Source organism: Dromiciops gliroides, chromosome 2 (genome assembly GCF_019393635.1).
Source record: "Dromiciops gliroides isolate mDroGli1 chromosome 2, mDroGli1.pri, whole genome shotgun sequence".
Taxonomy (NCBI): domain Eukaryota; kingdom Metazoa; phylum Chordata; class Mammalia; order Microbiotheria; family Microbiotheriidae; genus Dromiciops; species Dromiciops gliroides.
Genome location: NC_057862.1, coordinates 326130290 through 326150621, shown reverse-complemented (window position 1 = coordinate 326150621; position 20332 = coordinate 326130290). Strand labels below are relative to the sequence as shown.

At 38.0% G+C, this 20332-nt stretch overlaps 1 protein-coding gene and 1 pseudogene across 2 annotated transcripts in view; one reads left to right on the top strand and one right to left on the bottom strand.

The window, feature by feature from the left end:
- Positions 1 to 20332, bottom strand: part of SGCD (sarcoglycan delta) — a 1325612-nt gene that overhangs the window by 865061 nt on the left and 440219 nt on the right. The window lies entirely within an intron of this gene.
- Positions 6081 to 6638, top strand: LOC122744567 (annotated as a pseudogene).

Here is a 20332-nt window from a genome sequence, read left to right as displayed (position 1 = left end):
TTAAAAAGTGGGGCAACTACGTGGTGCAACGAATAAAGCACCATCCCTGGATTCAGGAGGACCTGAGTTCAAATCTGACCTCAGACACTTGACACTTACTAGCTGTGACCCTGGGCAATTCACTTAATCCTCATTGCCCCACCAAAAAAAAAAAAAATTAAAAAGAAAATTAACAAAAGTAATAAAGTAAAACTATCCAGCCTACCAATAGCTTATCTTTTTCTCCCCAACCATATAAAAGAAAGGAATACTTATTTTCCTCAACCTTCTTCAAAGTCACGGTTAGTCAAAATCATAGCATTTGGTTTTCTTTTATGTGTTTTTTTCTTTTACATTGTTTTAGTTGTGTTTATTGTATGCCCTTACTTAGTTTAAATAAGTTCTTGTCAAGGTTCACTGAATTCTTCATACGTATCTTATGTTCAGCAATATCCCATTCAATTTCTATATCAAAATCTCTGTTGCCTACTTAGACTATTGTAATAGCCTTCTAATGTGTTTTTTCTACTTCCACTATCTCTTCTACCTTTTCAGATATAATCTTTGTCATTATAGATTTGATTATGTTACTTATCTATTTAAAAAAATATCTTTAGTCCCTCCTTATTGTATACAAAATAAAAGTCAAAATCCTTTACCTGATCCTCAAGACCTTTCATTTTATTTTTCTGGCCTTAATCCATATGCATACCTACAACCACTTTATTCTCAAAATTATGCATTGTCCTCCAACAATATCCTTCACCCTCCTCCTTTCCATGCCTTCACTTTCTCTGTTCCATATACATGGAAAGTCTTCTCTCCCTCTCTTTCTATGTAATCCCTACTCATTTTTCAGGGCTTAACTTAAATGGCACCACCTCCATGAAACTTTCCCTGATACCTCCACATTGGCAATGATGGTTTCCCTTTAGATAACACATAATATTTTTTCCACATCTCTCTAGTATACTTATCATATAGCATTGTTTCTTAGAATTATCTTTGTGACATTTTTTCCACTAGCCCCTAAATTCCATGAGGGTCAGGTCTTGCATAAACTGTGTACCTCCACCATCTAATATAGCAAAACAAGGACTTAATAAATATATATTGAATGAATAAATAAATGTATTTTATGGATGAAGACATGTCATTGGATAAAACTTTAAAGGCATATTTTGTGGACATGTTTAGCAGAATTTCCCATTTAGAGAATTAACAAAGCATTAAGTGCATTTGGTAGAAACCGAAACCTTGAACCTAAAGAGTCTTTGGAGTTTAGTAGTTCTTGCCAATGTAAAATACATACTTTATATATGCATTATATATAAAACATCTTGGCCACAAATACCCTGAATATGAAGAAGTAATTCAAATTCTTGGGTTTAGAGTAATTCTAAACCTGAATTCCTCAGGTCTGGGGAAAGGTTGAAAAAGGGAGAGAAAGAGAATAGCAAATGAGAGATCTTTGAATTCCAGAGGCATATCGAAAAGGATTTCACTAGTATAATGATATCAATCTTAGCACATTCCTTAATGAATGTTTTACTTGTTGGAGGATTCCATACTGGGAAACAGCTTTGATTTTATAATGGAAGGCAGGGTGTAAACAGAATCCCTTTTTTTAGAAATTCCTTATGTAGCCAAATGTTACATTTGTAAAATATTAAACCATTGTGTCAGGCACTAGGGGAGGTCCAGAGTATATGTAATATAGGCTACCTGCCTTATGGAGTTTGTAGTCTAATAATAGGAACAGGGGTCATGATATATTGATAAGTAACTAAGATTTATATAGCAGTTTTTATTCATTTATTCCTTACAACAACCTTTTGAGATAGGTACTATTATTTACAGATGGAGAAACTGAGGCTAAAAGGGGTCAAGTGACTTGCTTAGGGTCACAATTAAATTTTTAAAATATATTACATATATGCTATGTGCAAGGCACTTTGCTGAGGCTGGTGATCCCGAACTACAGATGATACAGTCTCTGCTCTTAAGAAGCTTATATTCTTTCATAGAGGGAAAAGTGGGTATATACAATTAGATAATGAACTTAAAGCTTGCAAAGGCTTTTCTGGCACATATACATAACGAAAAGCCAGGTGGATGACCTTTAATAAAGGCAAAAGATGGTGACTTCATTCTTAGGGTTTAGCTCTTAGACATCCTTACATTCATTTTCATAGCAATCACAAAGCATTCTGTCAGCAAAAAATACTCCAAACCCATATAACCTGATATGATTTTTGTGCCAGAGTGCCCCTGAAATGAGCTTTGGCAACATGAGTTAAATAGAAAGTCACATATGCTGTATCATAAGTTACCATAAGCTAGGGAGAAGTCTCTCTGTAGACTCAGAGACTCATAGGCTTCAATGACCATGGGATAAGATTCAAAAATTAGAATTAAGATTGAGTGACACTACCTGCACTCATTTTGCTCTGGTTTCAAAAGATTTTGGCTTAGGGCAAAGAATCTCCTCCCAGAGAGGAAAACGTGTTTCAACTGAGGCTCTTAGAAGAAGTAGACAGATCATTTATTCTTTAAGTGGGGGAGGGGCTGAAAAGATCTCTTGTGGGAAACATTTTTTCTTCACTCATCCAATGAGTGAGTGTGTCATGGTTTCTGCTCTCTAAGAAAGTAATTGTAGCCTGGGGGGCATAGAAGAAAAAGAGCTATTTCAGAGACCACTCTCCTTCTAAGGAAGGGATAGCACATCAGTTAAGGATTCCAGCTGAGTCCAGAAGCTGGAAACAGAAACTCTCCATTCCCATGCCCAGTGGAGCCACAGCTGGCAATAACCAGTGGAAACTATAGAATGAGTGGAGTACTGCTCAATGGTAGCTGTATGAGGCCTGTGAGGAACAATACCTAGCTGAGCTTCCATGCCTGGTAGACTACATGGATAGTCACATTTGCCCATCATGCAGGAGCACCAGGATTATGTCATCAGGAAATATTCATAGCTCTAAAGCAGTAGAGGCAAGTTATCTCTTCACAGATATGTACTGTACATATATGTTTTCTTCCTGTATGTCTTTCCTCATGTTCCCCAAATGTGTATGTCTCTATACATATGCCACATAGAAATGTGTAGTCACTAGAGGTGTTCACTCTTTTCAGCAATGATCTGTGTATTTGTGAGAAAGTGTGCCGAATTATTGGTTTTTTTTATATTGTTACTTGTGAGAAAATAATTATTAATAATGAATTTATTGGGGGGACCTAGATCAGTTTTAGTCCCTTTCCCACCCCCATTCCAGAAAGTCCTATTCTTGAGGAAGTTTTAATCTTGTTTGGGACCAGACCAAGGTACAATAGAGATGGAGATTGAATCTTCTGTGGAGCTAAATTGAACTGATGGGATTAAACCACACCTAGATACTGGACTTGCATTTGCCCAGGATCTGTCTCATTAGGTCATTTTAATTTGGATCACCCTCAGAACATGTCAACCAATGGAATTGAATGATGCTAACCAATTATCTTTAATCAATGTACAACAACCCACCTCTGTCAAAAGAGGATAAAAGCCTTGACCCTGTGAGGGTAGCATTTGGGTCATGGGGACAGTCTACAGGAATGACTGGAGATAGAAGAAGGAATATTGAATTCAGGAAACAGCTAGGGTAGAATTAGGGCCTTGAGAGGAAGGGAGATGGTTCACTAGAGCTACTGTTGGAAATGTGACACAGTGTTCTAGAAGTAAATAAAAGAATTGTCATGTAGCAGTAAGGATCCATATGGGGTTAGAAAACTTGAGATTACAGGGGATGCTTCTAGAACTGTTCCATGACTTTCCCAGCTTGGGAGTAGGACTGGAAAAGAAAGATGGCAGGAGGTAACTAAGGGTTAAGGATCCATAGAAGTTGAACAGCTAAATGATAAGGGGGCAAGGAATTCAAGGATGAAAGACTGTCTTATTGAACTAATTAAACATGGGTTATCTTGTGAAGGTAGAAAGCAAAGTCCAATCAGCAGGGAGAAAAGATAGTGTTTACATGTTTGGAGGTCATGGGAAGGATGGAAGGATGACTGTGATCAGAGAAGGGAATTTCAGAGTGCAAGGTCTTGGAGGTAGAAGAGTTTGGGGAAATTACATTAAAAGGTACAAAACAAAGTGAAATTTAAGAGGAAAGGTTTATTAATCGTGGGATTGGGGGAAAGCTTCCTGTATGAAGAAGTATTTATGATATTTGAAGGATGTATAATACTTTAAGAGGCAAAAAGGGAAGGAAATTCTGGGCCTATCAAACACCATGAGAAAAGACAGGGAGATGAGAAAACACAAAGCATTTTCATGGCACTTAAATTAGAACAGTTTAGCTAGAGCACAGACCTGAAACAAGACATTTATACAACTTTAACAGAGTTAAGAGTTCTTCACCAATCTACTCACTCCCACCTCACATCCCATGAACTGTTGTAAAATAATTAGACAAAAGAATACAGATTGTCATTTTACATATTTGAAAAACAATCTCTAAATTTCTAACTATTGAAAGACAGGTATAGTAACTCAGTGAGTCAACAAGCATTTATTAAAAGTTTAATATGTGTCAGGTTGGGATTCAGGAAGATTCATCTACACTAATCTTCCTCAGACTTTAACTTAGTTGTGTGACTCTGGGCAAGTCAGTTAACCCTATTTGCCTCAGCTCCTCATCTGTAAAATATGTGGGAGGAGGAAATGGCAAACAATTCCAGTAATTTTTAACATGAAACCCCAAAATGGAGTCACAAAGAGTCAGACAAGATGGAAAACGACAGAAATGTGCCAGGTACTGTGCTAATCCTTAGGGATACAATGAAAAGCAAAATCACTGTCCATGATTTCAAGGGGCTTACTTACACTGTGTGTGATGACATGTAAAAAATGATGTGTACTTAAGGTCTATTCAGAGGAGACAAAAGATAATCGCAGAAGGAAGCATTAACAGTGGGACAAGGGAGACCAGGAAGTTCCTTCTAGAGAAAATGGATTTCAGCTGAGTTTTGCAGGAAGATAGGGAAGCTCAGAGGTGGAAGCCACAGGGCAGAGCATCCTAGGCATGGGAGAGAGACAGTATACAGTCAAGGAGTAAGAGAATGGGGGTGTCAAGGGCGAGGAAAATTAAGTAGGTATGTGTAGCTATATTTTAGAATGTACCAAGTTATGAAGTAGATTATGAAGTTGAAAAGGGTCTCAGTTGTGAAGGCCTTTAAATGCTAAACAGGAACTTTGCATTTGATCCTGGAATTTGATCCAGGGATCACTCTTGGTTTGATCCTGGAGAAAGCCACTGCAGTTTAGTGAGTCAGGAACAGAGGGTAAGGGAATGACATAATCAGATCATTAGGAAATCAATACTTTAGAAAATTACTTTGGCCTCTGAGTAGAAAATGGACTAGAGTGGAGAGAGACTTTAGTAGAGAGACTAGTTATGAAAGATGGTGGCTATGTGAGTAGGGAGAGGGGGATGGATATATGTGAAAGATTTTGTACAGTTTAGAAACAAGAAGCATTGATAATAGATTACATATGTGGTGTGAGAGTAGAGACATAAGTATGATACCAAGGTTGTAAGCCTCGACCACTGGGAGATTTTAGTTCCCTTGACAGGTTAAGGAAAGCTAGGAAGTAGGGAGCACTTAGAGGAAATGTTGATTAGTTCTGTTTTGGACATGGTGAACATCTATTTTGAGACGTCCATACCTGACTGTATTCCACCATTTAGCTACTCCCAGTATAACCTTGGGTAAATCATATATCTTCCTTGGTTCTTAATTTCCTCATATGTGAAATGAGAGGGTTGGACTATAGGTGTTCTAAAATCAACCCAACATATGCTCTATGGTTGTATGACCTGATAAAAGGCAATAACAAAGCTGTATGGTTCCAAAGAAAGATCACTGGCTCTGGAGCCAGAGGACCTTGTTTCCAATCCTACCTCTTATGCTGTGTGACCTTGAACAATTCTCTTAACCTCTGTAGTCCTCATTTTTCTTATCTGTGAAATGACAGCATTAGACTAAATGATCTCAGAGGTCCCTTCTGCCTCTAAATAATTGATCCTATGGACAGCTCTCCCTCCCCAACGACCCCGGCATGGATGGAGCCTCCAGCTTCCATGAGACCCCATGAGTACCAGGTCTGCTGAGGTCCTAGAAACTCCATGATCCTTCAGCCACCCATGGATCTGGGATGCCCAACTGGGGCCCAGAAAGACCCCAGGGAAGTACATGGGTCAGACAGGATCCTGGATGCCTGCTCCCTTCCCCAAGGAATTCAGCCTCAGAGTACCAGTCAGTTGCTGGAGGAGCACCAGGACTCTCTTCAGAAGTACTCCCAATCTGAGAAGAACATGGTCTCCTATTTTTCCCACCTCAACCTGGACAATGATCGCCCCTACTATGGTTCATGAGGAGCTTTCTCCATGGGCACCCCAGCTCTACCTGTCATTAGGCCTCTGGAAGATTCTCTTCACTCAACTGGGGATCTTGGGGTCCTCTGCCCTAGCGTCCTGCTGGCCCTGAATCCCCACTAAGAGCTACTTCTCTGGCAATATCCAGGAAATCAAATTCCAGAAACCCTTCAGCTGCTAAGCCTGGGGAGCTGTCAGGTATACCAAAACCACAACACCCATAGTGGGGAAGCCATGATGCTCTGAGTTTCAAGCAACTGCCCCAGGCCCTCAGGAAGCCTAACAGTGCCCCCAACCCCATCTCCATGAGTTGGAGGTGTGCAGAATCTGGCCTTCTCTGGAAACCACAAACTAAAAGACCAAAGAGAGTCTAGATATCCATATATTGTACACAGAAATAGAGAATAGTACCCTCAGGTTTAAGATAAGTCGCACTCACAAGAGGTGGTAGAGGCAATAGAACTACAGACTGTCCACTGTGAAAAACAGAGTGTAAGGAACATCTAGAGGATGGGTGGCTCCCATAACAGGGGGTATTTGTAAAAGCGAAATAAAGATTGGTGGTCAATAAAAAAAAACAATAATTGATCTTATGGCTACCAATGACCCTCTAGGCAAGAAATTTCTACTCCAGTGACTTGGGATTACCTTTATCTCCATTAGGTGTGAATATATTGCTTAGTTTTCCTCCAAATGTGTTTTTTGTTCTTTTCTTATACCTAATATGTCCAAAGTGGTATTGGAATGTTTTCCAGGTACTCACTCTGATCACAAATAAAGTGAAATCAGATGCTTTCAAATGAAGTCAAGGCAAAAGAGAACGTTTTTCTTCTCCTTATTATATTCTTTTGCTCACTGTGGCAAATGTTAATTTCCATGGTGCATAAAATCACTGAACATATATAAGTTTAACAAAAGTGATCGTTTCTTTAATGGAGTGATAGAAAATGTTACTTTAGTGATAGGACTCATACTGTATAATCATATGGTATTTGAAATTAGTCAGAAGAAAGGTAGTTTTTCTAAATAAAGAAACAAATCCTTTCTTTCCTTCTTTTTATTTTTCTTTAAGAAAAGCTTTCTCTTCTGTATAGAAATCACATCATTATAAATGGCTTTGTACCCTGAATTCTGTGAGGGAGCCAAGGAAAATAAAGAGAACTTGCAAATGTTCTGTTGGATATTTAGTTCAAAATTGCCTAAACATCTTAATGGATTCCCTGCTATTTTCCATTATAATTTCATACTCACTTGGGTTATTTGGATACGTTAACCAAAATAAGCCTGGTTACATGGTAACTTAAGGCATTGAGAATCCACTGCTATTCTTTTGATCCACTCAGATCTAGGAGAAGAATAAAACGTTTTTAAAACTGGCTGGGAACTAAGGAAGAAATTTACCAATTGGATCTGCTTGTGATGAACAGGTGTTTATACTAGCACACTAATAATACACTCCCTCAATCAACATAAACAAGTATTGTGAACATTTGGGCACCAGATAAATTCCAGGTTGAATTAAGCCTGGAAATATCCTGAGCATCCTTAGCAACATTTTGAAGAAGATGATATGTTTCTTTGAATGGTTCTATTCTTTTAAAAAGGAAAAAAAAACACCAGGGGAAAGAGTAGTTTCCAAAAGCCTTTTCTGATATTTTTAAATACTTTTACATTCTCTAAATGTCTTCAATCTGTACTGGCTCACATTTGCACTTAGATAGTAGATGTTAAAAAAAAAAAAGAACAGGGAATATTAAAGAATTGTGCTTAATTTTTCTGCTTAGCCCCATAGGACAGAACTAGGTAAAATTTACAGAAAGGCAGATTTTGACTCAGTTTATGAAAACAATTTCTAACCCCCTGCCCCCCCCCCAAAGGAATGAGCTTCCTTGAAAGGTAGCGAGCTTCTTGTCACTAGAAGTCTTTGACGGTTTTTTGTGATATGCAAATGAGAGGAAGGATGTAAAGCACTTTGCTGAGAGCACTTTATAAATACTTGTTGTTGTTAGCCTACAGTCACCAGGATTCCAGTCTGGTTATGACTCCCTGAAGCCCCATACTACATTACTGATTAGCCAAAATAATTCTTTTTTTTTTCCGGGCAATGAGGGTTAAGTGACTTTCCCAGGGTCACACAGCTATTACCTTTCAAGTGTCTGAGCCCTGATTTGAACTCAGGTCCTCCCAAATCCAGGGTCAGTGCTTTATCCACTGCTCCACCTAGCTGCACCACCAAAATAATTCTTAAAGAGCAATACAGGGATGTTCTAAGTGTTCAGCGACCAGGGTCTCTGGAAATGTAATGTATATACACCCCACCATTTTAAAGTTCAATCTGCATTATTAATACTTTCTTAAATCTAGACAATCGACAAAACAATAAACCAAGTCCTAATTTGTAGCATTTGCCCATTACCAATGTCTAAAGACACAAATGGCTCTTGTGAGTATTTAGAACACAACCCTTGGTATACCACTTGATGTGGATATTATAAAGGGGATTCCTTGTTTTCTATAGATTGAATTTTATTTGTTCTATTATGTGCATCCCAATTATGAGAATATATTATTCCATAAAATTGGAAAGGTAGTATAGTAACTATTTGTGAAAGGTCTTAAATGACAGATAAAAAATGTCTGAATTTTATTTCATAATCATTCAGGAGCCAAGGAAGATCATTGAGTATCAGCATGGACTGAACATAGGAGATGTGGAGGCTGCTAGTAGGCAATTCCAATGATTCAAATGAGTACTAGTGTGATAACAAATTAGAGGATGGGGATCTGTGTGTGTGTGTGTGTGTGTGTGTGAGATGTAGGGGACGTTGAATGTATAGAAAGTGACAACTGATTAGATATGAGAGATAAAAGAAAGAGAATAGGTAAAGGTAATTCAGAGGGGCTTGGAAAAGGGCATCCTGAATGAATAGGATGCTACTGATAGAAAGGGCAGAAGCTAGAGCAGGATTGGGGGAAAGCTAGTAAATGGAGTTGAGAGTTTCTGACACATTTTTGCCATATGACAAGGATGAAAGCTGTTGGTATTTCCAGAGAATGAAAAGAGTTGACCTCAGTGGGCTTCTGAAGAGCCAGTGTCTCAAGCCTTAAGCTTATGAAATTGCATGCATAAGCTCTTCTATTAAACTGGACATGGAGAAATTGAATTTTTGCTGATAGATGGGGAAATTCACTTTGGAATTAAATGATGTTGAAGAGAAAGGGGAATGGTTATATTAACATATCAAAGTAAGGAGATAGAAAACCCATACAGAAAGAAGTACAAAGGAAAACTGCAAGGAGCACTTTGGGATGATATCCTTTTGAAGTTCTTTACTTACTAAAAGAAAAGAAAATATATTATCTAAAAGTAACCATCATGTCCTGCCAATTATCTTATGAAACTTACATATGGGAGATGTGTTAAGATCTTTATAGGGGTACAGAAGGAAAATGTCCCCATTAGAATAGACCAGATTAGAAAACTAATATTGAGTAGCAATCCTGTAAAAAGGCAGATAGAAGACTGATGCTGGTTCTCTGAGAATAAGGTCTGTTAGATCTTAGGATCATAAGTTTAGAGGTAGAAGGGATCTTAAGATATCTTTTTGTCCAAGCAACACCCTCAATCAAAGGTCATAAAATCATTGGTTTAAAGCTGGAAGTTTCCTTCAAAATCATTTAATCTGGCAACCTCTTTTTCTCTCCACTTTTCAGATAAGGAACTGAAGTACAGACAAGTTGAGTGACTTAACCGAGATGCATAGGTAATGGCAGAACTGAGATCTGAACCTAGAACCCCTGAGTCCAAATTCAGCAGTCATTCTTCTATACCACATCATACAAATAAGAGTCTGAGGAAGGATTTGACCATAGTCCCTCTGATTCTAAATGCAGTATACCTACTTTTCCATGTGTAATCTTACAATACTATCATTGCTAATTTCTGAGTCTCCAAGATAACTTCACTCAACATACAGTCTGAATCCATAGTTTATTTTAATCTAAATCTAAACCAGAGAATTTAAATTCATTTTAGATATCTTCTAAAAGGCTGTTAGATGATATAGTGGATAGAGAGCTGGAAGGCGTGAATTCAAATCTAGCTTCAGACACTTAGTAGTTGTGTGACCTGGGGCAAGTCATTTAACCTCCATTTGCCCCAGTTTTCTAAACTGTAACTTGGAGTAATAAGAGCACCTACCTCAAAAAATTGTAGTTAGGATCAAATAATATTAACAAAGCACTTAACACAGTACATGGCACATAGTAGGTACTATATAAATAGTTATTCTCTTATTGTCCCACCCACCCCACTGAAAATAGAGATCCTTCACCTTTTTTTTGACTATTATTAACCCCTTTGGACCTCTTCTCAAAATAATATTTCAATACATAAAATATGTAGCCTTGCAAAGGAAACCAATTATGTTGAAATGTTTATGAAATATCAAAACAAGGCCAAAATAAAAGAAAAAAAAAAGGTAACAGAGGTTCAGGTTAAGAATCCTTACACAAAAATCCATATTTTTGCACATAAGGAAACAGAAGCCTAGAAAGCTGAAGTCACTTGTCTTTCTAGAACAAAAGGTTGCCTGATTCCCTCCCCAGGCTTTTTTTTTTTTAATAGAACTCAACCTCTCAAAGCTTTCATTTCTTCATCTGTCAAATGTGGGGCTGGACTCAGTGACCTTAAGGTCCCCTCCAGCTCTAAAGCTCCATGCCCATTCACCCAGTGTAACTGAGGATAGGCTTGTAAATTCCCGACATGTACTCTAGGCTGACACATTCCCAGAGGTCTCTGAATAAGAGCTCTTGGAACGGTGAAAGAAAGAATTCTCCAGAGGCCTTCCAGAAGAACTTCCCTTTGATCCTGAATTACTATGCATCTCTGATGGTCCCAGCAAGGCACCCACATGCACATACACAAAAGGAGCATCTACATCTCCACTTCGAGCCCTAGCTTTCAGGTGGATATAACAGAGAGAAACAAAGAAGAGCATATTTCAGCTTGAATGGACTGTTTTGTTGGAGAAAAATAGAATTTCTTTAAGAGTGAGCTTTGGGGGTAGAAAAAGAAGACTTCTGAAAATCAGTGAAGCAAACTTAAGTGCCCTATTGGCAATGAATGAAAAATGCTCCTAAAGGCCACATCCTCTGTGCGAGTTGTTGTTACTAATAAGTAATGCCAAGGTCTTCAAGATGATATGCAAGATATGGATGGGTGCTGCATATCTTACTGATGCTCCATCATAACAAAATTCCCTTCCTGTTGTTGCATTACCCTCCCAGTGCTTTGTAACCCCCTTCCTTTCCTTTGTTTTATAAAGACACCAAAGACAAAGTCTTCTCTTACTCTTGTGGGACAGTCAACATGGTATTCCTCTACTAATAAATCTTTTTTTTTTAATTTTACAAGATTCGTGATAAGCCTCCAATTCTTTGGATGATCTAGCCCTCCCTATTCAAGTCACAAGTCCCCCCAAATATTTCTGGTGCCAAAACCTGGGAAAGTCATCAGACAGGTAAAAAGGGGGCTGCTCATTTGGCTCTTAGATTCCCTGGGTGGGGTGTGCACTGTGTTTCTGTCCTGTTAGGAGCCTCAGTCAACTTGGTTGGGCCCCCAAAATCTGAGGTTGGAATAGCCAGGCTACTTCTGGATTTTTTTTCTCTACTGTCAGGATGTCTCCTTCAGAAGTCTTCTTCTAGAGAAACACTCCTTGGGGTTTTGTTGGCTCCCACTTGGACCCAAGTGTGGTCATCTTTCTCAGTGCAATCTAGCCCAAGCCACCATGAAGGGACAAGAAGAGAGCATTATTCCGTGTGACCCTGCCACCTCCACCTCTCGGGTGTATCATTTTAAAAAAAATTTGGAAAAAATGGATATAGGCAAAAAGAAATGCATGATTTTCTATTGTAACACCAAATAGCCATTATTTGCAGGAGAGAGAAGAATTAAGGTAGACAGGCCTTCTGATTATTCCCTTGCCACACCCTGGAGTGGGCTAGACAGGAAGAAGTAACATCTCACAGTTGTTTGTTTGCTTATGTGTGTCGAATGTTCATTTATGTGTCTGTCAAACATTTTAACTGTGTGTACAATTTATGGAAATTTTTGATTGTGACTCATAAAGCTGATTGTAAACCCCATTGCCTTCCTGAGCTGTGGCCAGGCTCTGAAGGTTGGCAAAGAGCAGTCTCTGACTTCAGGATATCTTTACATTGTGAACTACTCAGAGTTTGAATTTGGCGCAATTACACTCACCTGGGCAGGGAAGCTCTAATCACTTTAGTAAAGTCTCACTTTACAGGCAAGGGCATCTCTAAGATCATCAGAGATGCCTGCAATTCCTTTGCCCTCTGCACCCAAACTAATACCACTGTGACCCTCAAAACTTCCCCCTCCTTAAAGCAATCCAAAGACAGGGGAACTACCAGGGAAAGATTGGCAGATAGATTTTACTCACTTACCACCTTGCAAAAGGTATAGAGTCCTTTTAGTCTTTGTAGATTTTTTTTGGTGAGGCAATTGGGATTAAGTGACTTGCCCAGTGTCACACAGCTAGTAAGTGTCAAGTGTCTGAGGCCAGATTTGAACTCAGGTCCTCCTGACTCTAGGGCCGGTGCTCTATCCACTGTACAACCTAGCTGCTCCAGTCTTCGTAGATTTTTATGGGTTGGGTAGAAGCCTTTCCCAGCAAAACATAAAAAGGGCAGGATCTTACAAGCCCTTCTCAATGAAATAATTCCTAGTTTTGACCTTCCCAAATCACTCCAGAGTGATAATGGTACTGCCTTCATCACCCAGATTACTCATATGATTGACCCTTACCAAACTCTGTGAGGAGGCAAAGATTGATTCGATCACTGCACTTCCCATTGCACTCACCCTAATTAGAATGGCCCCCTCAGGAATTATGCAAATCGAACCCTTTCTAAACTTTTCCAGAAAGATTGACAAGAACCTCAACACCCATGCCAGCCAGGGGACCTAGTGTTTCTAAAAATTTGGAAAACTGAGGGACAGAACCAGCTAGTTAGCATTTATGTAATGCTTTATAGTTTTCAAAGCACTGTGTATGTCTGTTATCCTACTGGATCCTCACAACAACCCTATAAGATAGATGCTATCATTGTTCACATTTTATAGATGAAGAAAGTGAGAATGAGAGAAGTGAAAGGCCTTCCCCAGGGGTCATACAGCTAATAAGTGTCAGAGGAAGATTTAAACTCAGTCTTTCTTGTTTATTTGTTTGTTTGTGTTTTCTTTTTTTTTAGTGAGGCAATTGGGGTTAAGTGACTTGCCCAGGGACACACAGCTAGTAAGTGTTAAGTGTCTGAAGCCGGATTTGAACTCAGGTCGTACTGACTCCATGGCCAGTACTCTATCCACTGTGTAACCTAGCTGCCCCATATTCAGTTTTTCTTGATTCTAAGTCCAGGCCTTTTATTTACTGCACTGTGCACTGACCCACTGCCTCAAATGGGGATAATGATGCAGATATCATCTTCAAGATTATTTATTGTATGGCTCATTTTATCAGTCATCAAGAATTTATTAAACACCTACTATATGCTGGACAATTCTAAGTGCTGGGAATACAAAGACATGAATGAAACAACCTCAGCTCCAAAGAAGCTTATGGTCTAACTTGATAAATAGCATGAGTATATAGGAGTATCTATGAAATATATACAAAACCAATTCAAACAAATGGGGGGAGCTATTATCTGCTTGTGTGAGGAGATGGATTGGGAAGGTGGGGGATCAGACTAGGCCTTATATGGGAGATGACATTTATTTGAGTTGGGCGTTTTAAGACATGGGGGATTCTAAGATGTTGAAATGAATACATGCCAAGTGTGAGGGAGAAATGTTTAACAATGGAATGGAGAGGGAAGAAACATCAAAAGGGTCAGTTTGAATCAAATGAGTGACGTGTTTTAAGTACTTTGTAACTCTATAGAGCTATCCAGATATAAATAGATATCATGGTTATCATGATTAAATCTGGAACTTGGACTTCACTTGGTTTTTATAAAGAAAGTAAAAAAATCTTGAAAACTGCTGAATTTTGGCTTAGAATTTATCTCCCTAACATAGAATCCTCAATATCATCAAGTATTTATTGAAATTCCAGCATGTACTCTGGGTCATGCTAAGTATTGTGGGGGATACAAACACAGTAGAAGATGTAGTTTCTTTACTTAAAGAGCTTACAGTCTAGTCAGGGAATAAAACAAATATGGGTAACCCCAGAATCATATCTTTTTAGCTTGTTCTGTCCCTAACCAGAGATACCTCTGGAAAATCTCAGAATATATCTCATAACAAGCACTCCACATATTGGAAACCCCTTCATAAATGGGCCCCTTGATTGTGGACAGGACTCAGAGTACAGAACAATCTTTCCATCCCACAGGAAAAAAAAAGAGAATAATATGAAGAAGTCATATGCATATGAGTTGTGTAAAAATAGTGAAGTGGAATTCCCTTCTCTTTCTATTTTAACTCCTCTTTTCCTATAGAACCAATATCCTTACAGTGTTCACAGTACCACAGTACGATTAGACTTCTCCAAGAAGGGAAATGAACTATAGGTTTCTGAGAAATCAAGGCCAAGAACTGAAGCAAGTCCCATTTTACCTCACTCCTGCATAATTTAGTCTGATGGAATTCCACAGTGCTTAGACTCCCACTGGTAAGGAAATGCATTTAGGTTTGGTATACCAGCAAGATATACCAGCAAGTCCTCTTTCACTCCCCAAACCCATATAGACATTCATCTTTATGCTACCACCCTGAGGTCTTGGACTCTCTCCAGAAAGGAAATGAACTTGGTTTTATTAGAGAGATAATCCTTTTTTCACTTTGGAGCGCATTGTCTAGATGTTATTGTCATTTCAGCCATATCTGACTCTTCATGACCTTATAAGGGGCTTTCTTGGGAAAGATACTGGAGTGGTTTGCCATTTCCTTCTCCAGCTCATTTTACAGATGAAGAAATGGAGGCACACAGGATTAAAGTGACTTGCCCAACCCAGCAATACTATTATTAGGTATGTATTCCCAAAGACAACACAAAAAAAGGAAAAGGACCCACATGTAAAAAAATATTTGTTTTGTTTTGTTTGGTTTTTGTAATAAAGTATTTTATTTTTTTCTTGTTACATGTAAAGCTAGTTCTCAACTTTTGTTTATACAAGCTTTCCAATTTCAGATTTTTCTTCCTCCCTCCCCCTCCCCTAGACAGCAGGTAATCTGATATAGGATATGTGTGTGTGTGTGTATATGTGTATATATGTATACATACATAATAACATTAAACATATTTCTGCATTAGTCATGTTATAAGAGAAAAATCAGAGCAATGACGAAAAACCTCAACATAGAAAAACAATAGCACCAAAGACAAAAGAAATAGTATGGTTCATTCATCATCTATACTGTAAAAAAGTATTTGTAGCAGCACTTTATGTGGTGGCAAAGACTTGGAAATTGAGGGGATGGTCATTAATTGAGGGATGGCTGAACAAGTTGTTGTATAGGAATGTAATGGAATACTATTCTGCCATAAGAAATGATGAACAGGCAGATTTCATAAAAACCAAGACAGACTTACATGAACTGATGCTGAATGAAGTGAACAGAACCAGAAGACTGTACATAGTAACTGCATTGTTGTGTAGTGATCAACTGTAATAGACAGCCTTTTTAGCAATACAATTATGCAAGACAATTCCAAAAGACTTATGATAGAAAATGCTCTCCACATCCAGAAAAAGAACTATGCAGTTTGAATGCAGATTGAAACATACTCTTTTCATTTTGTTGTTGTTGTTGTTGTTGTTTTGTTTGGTTGTTTTTTCTTTCTTTTGGTTTTTCACTTTTGTTCTGATTCTTCTTTTACAACATGACTAATGTGGAATTATATTTAACATGATTGTGCATATATAATCTGTATCAGATTATTTGGTCTCTTGGGGAGGGGGAAGGGAAGGGGAGGGAGGAAGGGAGAAAAAATGGAACACAAAATCTTACAAAAATGGATGTTAAAAATTATCTTTACATGTTATTGGAAAAAATAAAATCCTATTAAGTAATATAAAAAACAGAATATTTTGTAAAGGCTTTTGAACAGAAACTTTTTTAAAATGACCATTTGTGAGTATGTGTATGTGATTACAAAGTTGTAGAAATTTTTATCTTTATTTTTAAATCTAAGTTGTCCCCTTTTGTTCTTTCATGCTTGGAATTGTTAGGGGATGTCTGAATAGCAATAACATGAACTATTCAATAGTTTATAAAGAAAATTGTAATTGGAAAATATTTAACAAAATAAATAAAAATACAATACAATATAAAAATGTAACTTGTCATACAGCTAGTAAGTGTCTGAGGTTGGAATTGAACTCAGGAAAGTGAATCTTCCTGACTCCAGGTCTGGTACTCTATCTACTGTGCCACCTAGCTGCTGGAATCACATTGCCCTGGAAATCCGACTATTCCTATTAATGAATCTGAGGTTCAAGAACACTCAACAATTTTCCAGAAAGCTGATATGCAAGAATTCCCACCACTCTGAATACATTTTGCTTATCTCCATGGCTGTCATCTCTCATGTCAAGAGGTCACTCCATTACCTTTCCAAACGTAGAGGCCAGGAACACCATATATAGTAATCCTATTCCTTGTCAGGATACATTCATATCCCCATGTAACAAGACCACTGAGATTCAAATGGAGCTACTTGACTATGCCTTAAATCTAAAACATTCTGGTTCTCACTGATTGGCCAATAATGGGTCCCAACCCAAGCCTTAGTTGGTCATTGTCTAAGTTTTGGTGGCTCAGAGTGAGTTTGTATAGCAATTTTTGTTTCTGTTCTGGCTAGAACCCCTGAAGTTCTTCCCCTCCTAGAATGGTGTTTTGTTATTGATAGTAGTTTTGTTTGTTTGTTTGTTTGGGGTTTTTTTGTTTGTTTGGTTTGGTTTTTAGAACAAGTTAAACAGGCCATCTTTTGCCTCACTTCTTACCTAGCCTTAAATCACTGAACGGGTGTTGCCTCAGACAAACTGAGACCTAGGAAAGATCTTAGTCAAAAGAGGCCAAGGTCTCCCACTGCATCCAGGGCTGTCTCCACTCATCCTGCATCTATATCTCGCCACTGGACCCAGATCCCTCTGGAGGGTTAGCACAGCTGAGTCTCTCTTAAATCCAATTCACTTGCAAGTCATGACACCATCTTCCCAATACCATGGTCCTCTTTGAGAATGAAGGACAAATAACAACAACCAAGGTGCTGAAGTTCATCTCTTAGTAAAGAGTCTGCTACAGAGTAAGCACTTAATACACACATGTTAAGTGACTAAGACATTCTATTCCAACATCTGTTAATAGAGATTTCCCACCCACAAAGAAAATGGAGACCCCTGTCCACTCTTAGTTCTGTTGTTCACTGAAACTCTCTGAAAAGAAAAAAAAATGAAAGGCAAAAGGGCAAAGGCTGAATTGCTGATGAAGCCTTGCTTTCATAAGCCAGCATTAAAATATGGCCCCCCAAACAGAAGTTCCCCAATTAAGTCATCCCTAATGGATCCAAAGTGAGTTAAGATTAGGTTTCATGGGTACAGAGATATAATCAAAGTCCAGGAAAAAAATTATATTTATAGATAGATAATACATAGATAGATAGATAGATAGATAGATAGATAGATAGATAGATAGATAGATAGATAGATAGATAGATAGATAATCTCAGGGATTTATTAATCACCCAGCACAGAAACTTGAACATAAAAGATGATTAATATCTGTCTACTCAACTGAATCAAAATGAATCATTGGTATTACTCATTTGCTTCTCTTTCTTCTCACCACTTTTCAACAATAAGACTAAAATAATTTATATAATGCTTTAAGTTTTGAAAGATACTATACCCACATTATTTCATTTGATCTTCCAACAACAACGTGCTGTTTTCAGTCATTTTTCAGTCATATCTGACACATTGTGACACTATTTAGGGTTTTCTTGGCAAAGATAGTAGAATTATTTGCCATTTCCTTCTCCAGCTCTTTTTTACAGATTAGAAAATTGAGGCAAATATGGTTAAGTGGTTTGTCCAGGGTCAAATAACTAATAAGTGTCTGAGGCTGAACTTCAATTTCAATCTTCCTGACTCTGGGCCTAGTACTCTAGTCACTGTGCCTCCTTACTATCCCTATTTTGAAGATGAGGAAACTAGGACTCAGAAATTATGTCATTTCCCCAGGATTACACAGCTCAGAACTGTGTGAGATAGGATTGGAGCTCAAATTTTCCTGACTCCTACTCCAATACTCTATCAACGTCTACCTAACTTCTAACTTCCTTTTTCCAGAAAAGAATACTGAGCTACTAGAAACAAAACCAACAATAAAATAGACTTATGCCTATTTTCTATTTATTATTTAGTCTATTTTAAGAGTTTTTAGATGATGATCATAGGAAGTAACCTGTGCACTGAGTTGTCATGTATTCCTAGCCCTGATTTTCCTCACACGCACCCCCAGCTTGAAGTAATTCTTCCTAGTACTTTGTACCTCTCCCTTTTAATTAAATAATCATAATCTATATGATATAATGGAAGGCCCTGGGCCTGGAAGTCAGGCAGTTGTCATTTCAAATCTGGCTTCAGACACTTACTAACTGTGTGACCCTGGTTAGGTCACAATCTGGCTGACAGTTTTTTCATATATAACAGAGATAATAAGTGTACCTATCTACTTCCAAGGTTTGGTGTGAGGATCAAATGAGATAATATATGTAATGAATTTTTTTAACCTTAAAGTGCTGTATTGATATTAGGGATGATGATAATGATGAGGATGGTGATGTTAGAGTTAAAAGGACTTTTAGACGTTATTTAGTCCACATACACCAACTAGGAATCCTTTCAACAACCTCTTAACAAATGGCCATCCAATCTATGATCAAAGCTTTCATTTGACCTAAGGCATTGGCTCCCTCCTGAGCCAGCTCATTCTACTTTTGCATACGTCTAATTGCTAATAAATTTTTACTCATATTGAGACAAAATCTGTTTCTCTGTAACGTCCATCTGTTATTCCTTCTTCTATCTTTGGGAATCAAACAAATCACATTTAATCCTTCTCTTTCATCTGCCAGCCCTTCAAATACTTGATGAGAGCCAGTATATTCTCCTCTATCCTAGTTTCTCTTTCCTAGGTCCAACACACTCAGTTCTTTAAATATATCCTTATATGGCATGGGTTCCCATCCCCTCAATATTATTGGTTGCTCTCTTCTGGACAGAGTACAGTTTGGCCAAAATGTGGCATAAAAAAACTAAAACTAAAACCAAAAACTATACAAGGTTCTTTAGATGTGGTCTGACCAGGGTGAAGGCCAGAAGGCCTATAACTTCACAACTTCCTTTTACAGTCTTTGTTGCATTATACAGAGTTGTATATAGGTATACATTACTTTAGAAGCTCTCTGATGTTAGGAACTGTGTTTATTTTGTTATTGTGTCCCCAACATCAAGCAGGAGGCTTTACCCATCATGGGAGTTTAATAAACATGCAGAGAGTTCAATTCAATGGAGTGTGCATTGCGTATTTGACTCAATATTTTTTTATTTGTTTGTTTGCTTGTTCCTTCTCTAGTTTAGATCACGGGGATTGCATCTCTGTTTTGTATTCAGCACAGCAAACCTTGTTGCACAATAAACATTAAATAATAGCAACAATAATAATGCAAGGCCTGCTTACATTAAGATTCAGAACAGATGATGGGATTGGAAGGAGCTCTGTTAATAAATGAACCCTTGGGTTAGGTATAGAGAAAGCAAAATAGGAAGGCCTGAAAGCAGCACGGGGAATGGTGGAGATTTTTCATTCTTTCTTGTCATTTGCCCTGCCATACAAACACTAGAGG